Source organism: Lactuca saligna, chromosome 4, assembly GCF_052625555.1.
Source record: "Lactuca saligna cultivar CGN05327 chromosome 4, ASM5262555v1, whole genome shotgun sequence".
Classification (NCBI taxonomy): Eukaryota; Viridiplantae; Streptophyta; class Magnoliopsida; order Asterales; family Asteraceae; genus Lactuca; species Lactuca saligna.
This window is the reverse complement of record NC_136420.1, coordinates 128,012,605-128,026,093: the sequence shown is the minus strand read 5'-3', so window position 1 is coordinate 128,026,093 and position 13,489 is coordinate 128,012,605. Positions and strand designations below refer to the sequence as shown.

Below are 13,489 nucleotides of genomic sequence, written 5' to 3'. Positions count from 1 at the left end.
TTAAGTTAGTCGAACAAACGAACGAATGTGAATGATTAAACAAACGAGTTTTGTTGTTTTTGTTTGTTTGTTTAACAAATTACATTGTTCATGTTCGGTTGTTTATGTTCGTGAACATGCTAAACGAACATAAAGGAACAAATATAAACAAACATATATGAACATAAATGAACATATAATATAGTAATGTTATCGAACACAATTAACATATTTCAGCATAAAAGGAACATATATGAATGAACATAAATGAAAAACATAAACGAACGTTCACGAAAATAATTGAAAGAACGAGACCATTATTGATGTTCGTTCATTTAACTAAACGAACGAGAATTTATGTTCATGTTCGTTCATTTATTAAATAAACAGATATAAACGAACTTCCTACAGAACGGTTCACAAACATTTTGCTGAACGTTCGGTTCATTTACAGTCCTAGATATTATTAAAAAACTTTAATATTTGATTTTGATTTAATTAGAGTTATTTCCAAGAAGACATTAAGGGGTGTTTGCAAACCTAGATAGAAGGTGATAGCCAATAGTAGGAAACTAATAACTATAGTTGATAATTAGAAGTTATATATATATATATATATATATATATATATATATATATATATATATATATATATATATATATATATATATATGAGTTTTCAACATAAAATAGTCGAATGCTGTAAAATTATATAAAATAAAATATTTGTAAAATATAAACTAGAAACATAATTTTGAAAAAGGGCAATTAAGCCAATTTACAAGAATATAATATAGTTTTTGTTAAACATTTTCAAGTAGTTTTTTATTTGTAGCTTTTTTGTTTAAACTAAAATGTAAAAGTTGTTATTGTCGATATATATATATATATATATATATATATATATATATATATATATATATATATATATATATATATATATATATATATATATATGATGTGTATAAATTCAACTAGTTTTATCCCTACTTTTTATTAATAATTTAAGCACATAAAGGTAGTGAACCTGTCTTTAAGTGGTATAGATTGATAAGTAAGGTATCGAACTCAGGGAACGGAAATTAAACTAATAGCTAATTTTAACTAAAACAAATAATAAAAGTAAATGGTTTTTTCTCTAGTTTTGCAAGACTAGAAACTTAAACAACTAAATTAACTAATTAACTAAAGCAACAACTATTCACCAAATTTGATAAAGATGTTTTTATTTAGGTTCAACCAATTCACTCCTATGGTTATTTAAGTTAAGGTAGATTAATTGCTATTGGTTACCAATGATAATAATTAGGTTCATGTTCATTACTCCTAACCCTTAGACAATTAACTAATTTAAGCGTTGATCAAGTGTTTAAACTAATTAATTCCAAGTTTTTGGCGCCGTTGCCGGGGAACGGTTCTAAATAATTAAGCTAATCCCTAATTTTTTCGATCCTTTGTGTGAGTTTACTTGCATAAAGTTCATTTATTTCAATTTAGTAACTGGTAATTAGGATTTAGTATCTGTTTTAGTTAGGTTAAAAACTTAGAATTTTTTTTTTTTAAAAAACCACTGATACTCGCCGAGTGCACTCGCACCTACTCGGCGAGTAACAGTTTAGTTACAATTGTTTTTCTTTTATTTGTTTACAATCCTTTTGTTCATTTAGGATTTAGTAACTGGTAATTAGGATTTAGTATCTGTTTTAGTTAGGTTAAAAACTTAGAATTTTTTTTTTTTTGAAAAACCACTGATACTCGCCGAGTGCACTCGCACCTACTCGGCGAGTAACAGTTTAGTTACAATTTTTTTTCTTTTATTTGTTTACAATCCTTTTGTTCTTTTTACGCTTTTTATTTGATTAATTTTAGGACTTTCATGACCAGAGGAGCAAACACACCACTGGTACCCCCGTTTGAAGACCCCGAATCCGAATTGAAAAGAAACAAAGGGAAGGATGTAGAGAGTTCAAGCACACCAAAGAAATCACCATTGTCCAACTTGAAGACTGTTTTTGGGAAAAAGAAGAGCAGCAAGTCAGGAGCTTCAAGCGCTTCCTTGATAATTGAGGAGCCAATTCAAGAAGAGATTAGATACGAAACCGAGGAAGAAGACGAGGCAACTTACGAACAAGACACCGAATCGGAGGAAGAGTTAGCATTCACTATGGCTAACATTGATGAAATTCCCATGGGAGAATGGAAGAAGAGGATGCGCGACGACCATGGCCCGGGACTTGTGCAACCCGCAATTCCCGCAACTGTCACCTTCGAGCTAAAAGGCCATATCCTAACTTCACTCAAGGAAATACCTTTCTACGGGAAAGATCATGAAGATGCCTACAAACATTTGGATGAAGTAAATGATGTTGCTGATTACTTCAACATTCCAAATGTCATTCGCGAAACTCAACTGCTTCGGATGCTTCCGGTAACCTTCAAGGGTGCTGCTAAAGACTGGCTCAAATCACTTCCTCCCAGGTCAGTCACTACTTGGGCCAGAATGAAGGAAGAATTTATTGACCACTTTTGCCCACCATCCAAGATAGCCAAGCTCAAGAAGGCCATTGCAAACTTTGAACAACAAGCTGGAGAGTCGTTATATGAAGCATGAGAGAGGTACAAAAGTCTGCTACGAAATTGCCCACACCATGATCTAAATAGCCAACAAGAAGTTTCCATCTTTTATGATGGAGTCAATGTCACGACCCGGCAGCTACTAGACTCACAAGGCCCACTTACAAAGAAGCCACCCCCGGTGATCAAAGAATTAATTGAAGAATTCTCTAAACACTCTAGAGAATACCACAACCCTAGGAATGATGTCACGAGGGGAGCCGCATACGCTGCTACTGAAGATTTATCCGCGGTCATGGCCATGTTAAAAACCATGGATAGGAGAATGGACAAAATGGATCAAACTATCCATGCCATACGGGTGGGTTGCGAGAATTGCAATGGACCTCACCTCACTAGAGATTGCGATTTGGATGAGCATGGCAACAAAAAGGCCCAAGTGTGCTATTCGAGCGGTGACCGGTATGATGAAGACTGGCGCAAACAAAAGAAGGAGTGGCTGCCTTACGAAGAATACAAGAAGGCCAAGGAGGAGAAGTATAGACAAAAAGGGAGAGGCTTTTATCAAAAGGAGGAGCCGGTGCAAGAGAAGAAGCCAAGCTTGGAAGAGATGCTAACTAAATTTCTGGCTGCTTCCGAGAAAAGACACAGTGACCACGATGCTGCTATCCAAGAAACAAGAACAATGCTCAGGATCCAGCAAGCATCCATCCACAACATAGAAACTCAGCTTGGGCAACTCGCTCAACAACTAAACCAAAGGTCACCGGGTGAGCTTCCTAGCAAAACCGAGAACAACCCACGAGGCGCGCAAGTGAATATTGTTACCACAAGAAGTGGGAAGATTATTACTCCCCTGGCCCCTATTCGAACTGAAGCGAACAAGTACTCACAGAAGGAAGGAACGGAAGTACAAGTCGAAAACCAACATTCACAATCTGAGAGCCCTACTCGCTGAGTAGGACCGATGGACTCGGCGAGTACATCTGCAAAAACTAATGATTAGCCACCCTTGAAACCATACCAGCCTCCAATGCCGTACCCAGCCCGAGCCAAGAAGGAGAAGCAGGAAGAGGAATATCAGAAGTTCCTTGATCATATTAAAACTCTTCAAATAAACATTCCTTTCATTGAAGCCGTCATGCAAATGCCCAAGTATGCAAAGCTCCTTAAGGAACTCCTCACTAATAGAAGAAAGATGGAAGAAGTGCAGAAAGTAGTATTAAATGAAAATTGCTCTGCCGCCATGCTAAACAAATTACCAAAGAAGAAGGGTGATCCGGGGAGCTTAACTTTGCCTTGCCAATTTGGAAACTTGGCTGCAATACATGCTTTAGCTGATTCTGGAGCAAGTGTGAACCTTATGCCATACTCGTTCTTCAAAAAGCTGGACCTCCCGGAGCCAAGGCCAATTCGGATGGCAATTCATTTGGCAAACAAGACGGTTACTTTCCCAAGAGGCATATGTGAAGATTTGCTAGTGAAAGTAGACAAATTTGTCTTCCCGGCTGACTTCATCATTCTCGACATGGAGGCGGATCCGCAAGTACCAATCATCCTTGGAAGACCCTTCCTCAACACCGCTAGCGCCATCGTAGACATGAGAGATTCTAAGCTCACATTGCGAGTTGGGGACGACTCAGTGACATTCGGGGTAGACCAAGCCATGAAGTACTCAAGGAGTAGTGACGACATGGCGTTCTCAATCGACATGCTTGACGAGTTATTGGAAGAAGACATACCTGAAGATTCCAGCAAGTTTGCAGCTTTGGAAGAAGTATTTGATCCAGAAAAAGACTTATTAGAGATTGAAAGACTGTTGGAAGAAGCAGAGTATGAAGAACTAAAGAACCAAGCTGAAAGCCCTACTCGCCGAGTAGACCCGATCTACTCGCCGAGTACATCTGAAGAAAAGCCAGCAGTCGCGAATGCCGCCACCAACTCGCCGAGTACCATACCTGCACTCGGCGAGTCCGCCACTATGCACAATAAATTGGAGCTCAAAACACTGCCTGACCATCTGGAATACGCCTTTCTGGAAGAAGGAAATCAGAAGCCGGTGATTATAGCCTCGGATCTATCCAAGACGGAAAAGGAGGAGCTTGTACGGGTGTTGAAGAAAAGGAAAAGAGCCATCGCATGGAGCATCTCCGACATAAAGGGAATAAGTCCATCCTACTGCTCTCACAAAATCAACTTAGAAGAAGGAGCAAGGCCAGTGGTGCAACATCAAAGAAGATTAAACCCGAACATGCAAGAAGTCGTCAAGAAGGAGGTGGTCAAGCTTTTGGATGCAGGAATCATCTACTCCATCTCCGATAGCCCATGGGTGAGTCCGGTCCAAGTGGTGCCCAAGAAAGGAGGAATGACGGTCATTACCAACGAGAAGAACGAGTTAATTCCAACGCGAATGGTAACCGGTTGGCGAGTGTGCATCGATTATCGCAAGCTAAACGATGCCACTCGCAAAGACCATTTTCCCCTTCCTTTCATAGATCAAATGTTAGAGAGACTATCGGGCCATAGCTACTATTGCTTCTTAGATGGGTTTTCCGGGTATTTCCAAATACCCATAGACCCAATGCACCAAGAAAAGACCACCTTTACATGCCCCAGTGGGACCTTCGCCTATAGACGCATGCCATTTGGACTATGCAATGCACCTGCGACATTTCAAAGGTGCATGACCGCCATATTCCATGATATGGTGGAAAAATTCATGGAGGTCTTTATGGATGACTTTTCTGTATTCGGATCTTCTTTCAATGACTGCCTCACAAATCTTGACTCGATGCTTGCTAGATGTGAGAAAACCGACTTGGTCCTAAATTGGGAAAAGTGTCACTTCATGGTCAAGGAGGGTATAGTATTGGGACATAAAGTCTCTAAAAAGGGAATTGAGGTGGATTGGGCAAAGATAGACACCATCGCTAAACTACCCCCACCAACTAATGTGAAGGGCATTAGAAGTTTTTTGGGACACGCAGGTTTTTACCGGCGTTTTATTAAAGATTTTTCCAAAATTACGAAACCTCTAACACAATTATTACTAAAAGACGCACCCTTTAATTTTACTAAAGAGTGTTTAGAGGCATTTGACTTTCTAAAAGAAAAATTAACTAATGCCCCGATCATTATAGCACCAAATTGGAACTTACCCTTCGAGATCATGTGTGATGCTAGTGACTATGCACTAGGAGCGGTCCTTGGACAAAGGGTTGATAAGCACTTTCAACCCATCTATTATGCAAGCAAGACCTTAAATCCCGCCCAAGAGAATTATACTACTACTGAAAAAGAACTGTTAGCCGTAGTTTACGCTTTTGACAAGTTTCGCCCTTATTTGGTTTTATCTAAAACCACTGTTTTTACTGACCACTCGGCTATCAAGTATTTGTTTTCCAAACAGGATGCCAAGCCAAGACTAATACGATGGGTGTTGCTTCTTCAAGAATTCGATATAGAGATACGAGATAAGAAAGGAATGGAGAACGTAGCGGCCGATCATTTATCTAGGCTCGAGAACCCGGCATTGCAAGAAGATAAGGATGGAGACGACTTTCCGGATGAATACATTATGGTGTCCGTGGGAGAGGAGCCATGGTTCGCAGACATAGCTAACTATTTAGCTACCAACTACGTCCCGAAGGATTATAGTAGTCAGCAAAAGTAGAAATTCTTTGCGGAGATCAAATATTATTTTTGGGACGATCCATACCTCTTCCGAAGCTGTGCGGATGGAATTATAAGAAGATGTGTGTTCGGAAAGGAGAGTCGAAATATACTAGAGCACTGCCATAGCGGGCCCACGGGAGGACATCATGGAGCACACTATACCGTGAAGAAGATCTTTGACATTGGGTTCTATTGGCCTACAATCTTCAAAGATGCAGCCCAATATGTCAAAGAATGCGATGCTTGCCAAAGGGTGGGCAGCATTTCATCCCGAAATGAAATGCCACAACATAGCATTCAAGTGTGTGAGGTGTTCGACGTGTGGGGCATAGACTTCATGGGGACATTTCCCACATCCAAAGGAAACAAGTACATCCTAGTGGCGGTAGATTATGTTTCAAAATGGGCGGAGGCGCAGGCTTTACCTACAAATGACGGACGGGTAGTGGTACGGTTCTTGAAAAAACTATTCTCCCGGTTTGATGTTCCAAAGGCCCTAATTAGTGACCGTGGCATACACTTTGCCAATGATCAATTGGACAAGGTGCTCAAGAAATATGGGGTGACCCATAAGTTCTCCACATCATACCACCCGCAAACGAGTGGGCAAACGGAAGTGACCAATCGAGCTTTGAAGCGTATCTTAGAGAAGTCGGTGGGAAGCAACCACAAGGAATGGTCAGACAAATTGGATGACGCGCTATGGGCATTTCGTACCGCTTTCAAAACACCTATTGGTACTACACCATATAGGTTAGTTTATGGAAAGCAATGCCATTTACCGGTTGAAATCGAGCACAAGGCATATTGGGCACTAAAGAGGTGCAACTTTGACATGGAAGAATTGAAGACCAACCGTATAATGCAAATGAATGCCCTTGAAGAACTCCGAAATAAGGCTTATTCGAGTTCGTGGCTCTACAAAGAAAAGACCAAGAGATGGCATGACCAAAGAATCAAAAGCAAAGACATCCATGAAGGCCAAAAAGTACTACTCTTCAATTCCCGATTAAAACTTTTCTCGGGCAAACTCAAATCAAGGTGGGATGGTCCATTTGTGGTCAAGACGGTGTTTCCTCACGGGGCTATAGAATTGATCTCAAGAGATGGCACGCCATTTAAAGTCAATGGCCATCGAGTAAAGAAATATGAAGAAGGAGTCCCCCGCAATGAAGGAATGGAGGAGCTCCTGCTGTGCGGAATCGCAAACACGTAGAAGGGGCGGAGTCCAGCTAATGACTCCATCAAAAGAAGCGCTTCTCGGGAGGCAACCCGAGTTTCACGTTTGCATTTTCTTTCCCTTCTTTATTTTTCGTATTTTTTTTCATTATTCTTCATTCATTCTACTTCTCTAAGTGCTTGAGGACAAGCTCTACTGAAGTGTGGGGTGGAAAGGCTAAACAAAGGAATTAATATAGTAAAAATTGGCAAAATTTAAAATTTTTTCAACCTGAGACATCTACTCGGCGAGTATATCGGCTATACTCGGCGAGTAAATGTTCGTATACAGCCAAAAATGCATGACACGCGTGTCTACTCGGCGAGTAGATCCATTATACTCGGCGAGTAGACGGTTCAAACCCAGTAAATTAAAATCTGTAAAAATTACTTTTATTCAACATTTCACCCCCACACTCGCCGAGCATCTTCTCTCAGCCGCCTCTCAAGAGTTCTTCAAGATCTAGTCAATTTTCTTTCTCTTTCTCTTAATTCAACCACTAAGGTAACATCTTTACTCTTTAATTTTATGAAAGGTCCAATCTTTATCACATATCTCCCCATATTTGGTATATTTTCGGATTTGGGGAGTTTTCCCCAATTTTTAGGGCTTTGATTTGCTCATGAATTAGAAGTTATTTGGTAAAATTTCTTCAAGATATATGGTTAGATACACAATTACAACAAACCCCTATGAACAAATTGGACTATTACACAGATTACACAGATCCGGTTTCGATCTGTCCGAGTGTTCATATTACTCGGCGAGTATGCTCGCGTACTCGGCAAGTAGGTCCCACAAAGATGAAATTTTTTTCTGTTTTAATGATGGGGTGTTGTTTGTTGCTGTGTTTTTTTGGAATGTTTATGCAGATAGCATGGCAAGGAGAGGACAGTCATCACGTGGGGGAGGCCATGGTGATATGCCATGGTTATCCTTTCAACACATCACCTCCAAATCCTCCAAAACCCGAGCCTCAAACAGGTTTGAAGCTCTGCGACAGAAGGAAATTCACTTGCCCACTGCAGTGGATTGGGGATGGATGGGCAATGTTGGCTTGGAAGAGGAACTTACACCATATTTGGTGAAAGACTGTAATTTGGGTTATGCCACCATCACTTGTGATGGTTGGTTGCAATTGTTTAAAATCCACGAGCCCGTCTACACGGAGTTATGTTGGGAATTCTTTGCTACCATTTCATTCCGAGGTGGTAGTGAGTTTTACAACCCAAACACGATTTCGTTTTCTTTGGGGGGAGAGCTGCGACAATGCAGCATGGTTGAGTTCTCTTGGCGGTTGGGCATCTACGATCAAGAAATAGCAATGACAGAATATTTTGAAGCCTTCTTGGAAAACACTCACAAAGAACTTCCCGAGGGGGTGGTGGCATCAACATGGTGGAGTACAATTGCTAACCGGGTCTATATACCTTCCACTGCTCAAGAAGGTCATATCCGTTCTCCAATCCATCGACTTATTCACCGGTTCGTTGCGAGCACAATCAACATGCGAAAGGATGGGGATAAAGTTCCCACCCTTGATATCTTTTATATGTGGAGTATCATCACCCCCGATGTTTTCTGCCACCTCCCATATTGCATCACTAAATTTCTTGCGGAGGGAGCGGTTAAGGAAAAAATCAACTCGAAGATCAATGGGGGTATGTTCATTACTCGGCTTGCGCGATCATTTGGGATCTTGGAATTACCACAAGCTCAAATGCTAACGGTTATCCACCCTCCTCCGTTCAATACGACACTCTATAGGAGGGCTCGGATAGTGGAAAATTTTGGTGATTCTTTTACGATCCCGAATGAGGACGAGCCGACGGTCCCCAAGGAGCCGGGAAGGCGGGTTAGGCCGAGGAACGAGCGGGTACGATAAGACCCACCGGTAATTCCGGTGGAGGATAACGAGGGGTGGAATCAAGTGGAGTATCGGCGATACTTGGATGATATAGGGCGAGGAGTCAATTACACCAATCAATCCTTCGACTATCTTTTCCAACAAATGCATATTGCCCCGCGACCGGGACCCGGCTATCCTTACATCATGGATTGGGACGAAAGGATGCAAAGAAGGGGTGGAGAAGGAGGTAGTGGAGCTGGAGGAGCCGGGATGGACGAGGAAGAATGAAGATTTTATTTGCTTTTGTTTTTGTTTGATTATGATGTTTGTTTTAAAGATAATTGTGGACATGTGAACTTGGTTATGTGGTTTGAATTTTAGTATTACTTTTAGTTTTCTTTTCAGGTATTGAAGCTAGGATGCATGCTATTTAGGAATGGTCAAGCGAGGAATGAGAACCTTTAGGAGTGCTTATGGAGTTTTGTTCCTAGGATCGAGTCCGTACGAATCGAGAGTTTATTAAAGTGTTGTTGTTTAGGAAGTTTACTGGAGAGTGCATTTATATTTGCATGTCAACACTAGAGTAAAGAGAGTTAGCGATTAAAAAAATTCTGGAATTATACGCTCTACTCGCCGAGTGCACTAATACTACTCGGCAAGTACATCTGTTTCTACACGATCTGCTTTGTCCGATACCTACTACTCGCCGAGTTTACTATCCTACTCGCCGAGTAGCCTGCTGCAGGAGGAGTTATTGATTTGTTCTGGCTACTGTTATATGCGCCATTCATACATTCTTTATGCATTACTACTGAGGCTTGTGCAACAATCCTTTTTCCTTAGAGTTTTCGAGCTATCAACCACACGAGACATATGGCACCCATGCCATGGATGAGCTGTTCCCATGGTTAAAGTCACTAGAAGAAGGAGTTGAAGAAGAGAGTGTCAACCTAGCGACTGCTACCCCAGGGGAGTTTGTTCCAACTTTCTCTCTATTTGCATTTTTTAAGTTGTTATAATATGCAATGAGGGCATTGCATAAAATAAGTGTGGGGTAGGGGCTTAGTCACATCTTAGAACACTTAGAATCTTAATTTAGGCTAATTTTTAAATTTGTTGAATATTCAAAATGATTAGGTCTTAAAGTAGAAAATTTTGGTAAAAAATTAGGATTCCATATTAAGATTGTGTTAATAATTGCATGAGAACCCAAATGTTTAGTTGAGCCTATATACGTTCTAGTGCATTTGTGGCTTCCTTATTTCAGTGAAATCATGAGACAAAAACACGACCTTGCTCAGCCTGAGGGATGCAATATGTTTAGCAGCCTAAACCTGAAATGTATCCAGGAAAATTTTTATCATTAGCCAATAAAGGTTGAGATTGAGCGCCCCTGCTTAAGCATGTAGGGATTTGAAAAAAAAAAGTGAGGTATACATGTAAAAAAAAAGAGAGAGAATTACAAGAAAAATTGTAAGAATTTTGGAGCAAATGAAGTAAAGATTTGAAGATCAAAATTCGAAGAAATTCAAAAAGTTGAAGATACCAAAAATCAAACAACAAAGGTGGTGAATTCAAAGATATCCAATATCAAATTATCAAGAAATGAAGAATTCCAAAGAGCTCCATAGTGGTATCATAAATTGTAATTTTCTAGATTATGTATGCTTGGGTTGCTTAATTAAAAATACCTTGAGGGTAAAGAGGTTTTCTGAGGATGGATTCGGAGGGTTGCATAAAATGAGCATAGTTCGGGGTGAGTGGGCGAATGTTTATGAGGATTGTGAGTATTTGAAGTATGGGGGTTTTTAGGATTTTAGACACAAATGCATGCGTTGCGGTCTTGGCATAATGGCTGGGAAGGATTGGAGTTATTAATGTGATTTTAATGTGTTTAAAATATAGTTTTGCTTGGGGGCAAGCAAAAGTCAAGTGCGGGGTATTTTGATATGTGCATAATTAGTTAATTATTTAACATATATTCTTAGTTATTTTTGGTTAATTATGAAAATAATATGGACAAAAGGTACTTAAAATGCTTTGAATTGTGTTTTCAGTCCAGAAGATATGCTTGGAGGCAAAGAGGAGAAAAGGGAAAGCAAGTGAAGATTAAAGAGTGAAAAGACTGACCTACTCGGCGAGTAGATCGACCATACTCGACGAGTACACGATGATATGCCTGAAGATAAATACGACTGCTAATCTAAAGACGGATGAGTATTGACCTACTCGGCGAGTTGATTCTGCTACTCGCCGAGTACCCTCTGTTTTGGGATATCTTTAAAAGACGAATCCTTATCTCATGGGACAGAACCCCTGGCGAATTTTGAAGGATTAGCTGCGACTAAAAGGTTCAGAAGGCGCTAAGGAACCCTAAGCTTCAAGAGTTGGAAGAATTCAAGCAATTAGGTTAATTCTACCACTTAGACTTAGGAATTAAACATGTTTGCTTTCATAAACTTTGTTTTTATGCTTGTTTCTACTACAACTATGAGCTAAACTCGTTTTTGTTTCTGTTTGGGGAATACCAAAGAACTCCTATGGTTTAATTATTGAATTTTGTTTAATTGTCTATTGGTGATTTATTAAATTAAGTTTGTTAAAGAACCTTATGTATTAATCACTACTATTTTCTGTTAATTGGAAGGCAATTAGGTTGCATGAACATCACTTAATTGTTAACCTCATATGTTTATGTGAATGCTAAAACGTATGCTTGGAAGTAATGAGTATGAAACTAAGATTAATAAGAAAATAGGAAGATTAATGTGTGAGCTTGTTTGAGAAACCATCAACAAGAGGTTAATTGAATTAATAACTTAATTGACCATTACAAATCTTATTTGATCCAAATAATTAATCTAGGGAATTAATTATTTGGATTAAATAAGATTTGTAATGGTCAATTAAGTTATTAATTCAATTAACCTCTTGTTGATGGTTTCTCAAACAAGCTCACACATTAATCTTCCTATTTTCTTATTAGTCTTAGTTTCATACTCATTACTTCCAAGCATACGTTTTAGCATTCACATAAACATATGAGGTTAACAATTAAGTGATGTTCATGCAACCTAATTGCCTTCCAATTAACAGAAAATAGTAGTGATTAATACATAAGGTTCTTTAACAAACTTAATTTAATAAATCACCAATAGACAATTAAACAAAATTCAATAATTAAACCATAGGAGTTCTTTGGTATTCCCCAAACAGAAACAAAAACGAGTTTAGCTCATAGTTGTAGTAGAAACAAGCATAAAAACAAAGTTTATGAAAGCAAACATGTTTAATTCCTAAGTCTAAGTGGTAGAATTAACCTAATTGCTTGAATTCTTCCAACTCTTGAAGCTTAGGGTTCCTTAGCGCCTTCTGAACCTTTTAGTCGCAGCTAATCCTTCAAAATTCGCCAGGGGTTCTGTCCCATGAGATAAGGATTCGTCTTTTAAAGATATCCCAAAACAGAGGGTACTCGGCGAGTAGCAGAATCAACTCGCCGAGTAGGTCAATACTTATCCATCTTTAGATTAGCAGTCGTATTTATCTTCTGGCATATCATCGTGTACTCGCCGAGTATGGTCGATCTACTCGCCGAGTAGGTCAGTCTTTTCACTCTTTAATCTTCACTTGCTTTCCCTTTTCTCCTCTTTGCCTCCAAGCATATCTTCTGGACTGAAAACACAATTCAAAGCATTTTAAGTACCTTTTGTCCATATTATTTTCATAATTAACCAAAAATAACTAAGAATATATGTTAAATAATTAACTAATTATGCACATATCAATATATATATATATATATATATATATATATATATATATATATATATATATATATATATATATATATATATAAGTTTTCAACATAAAATAGTCGAATGCTGTAAAATTATATAAAATAACATATTTGTAAAATATAAATTAGAAACATAATTTTGAAAAATGGCAATTAAGCCAATTTACAAGAATATAAAAGAGTTTTTGTTAAACATGATTTCAAGCAGTTTTTTATTTATAGCTTTTTTGTTTAAACTAAAATCTAAAAGTTGTTATTGTCGAAGGAAAACTTTTTTTCTAAGCATTTTCTTAAAACTAAAAACTAGAAGGTCTCAAAAGTTGTGTCAAACATGCCTTAAGACCATCTCCAACTCATTTTATTTTTTCCCCATAAATAGAGTAAAAATAAGGTAAAT

The 13,489-nt window shown here is 38.7% G+C and overlaps 1 non-coding gene across 1 annotated transcript; it reads right to left on the bottom strand.

The window, feature by feature from the left end:
• Nucleotides 1-2,527: 2,527 nt before the first annotated feature.
• Nucleotides 2,528-2,634, bottom strand: LOC145044536 (small nucleolar RNA R71). The gene has a single exon (XR_013681485.1). It is a non-coding gene; the product is annotated as a small nucleolar RNA R71 (small nucleolar RNA).
• Nucleotides 2,635-13,489: the final 10,855 nt, after the last annotated feature.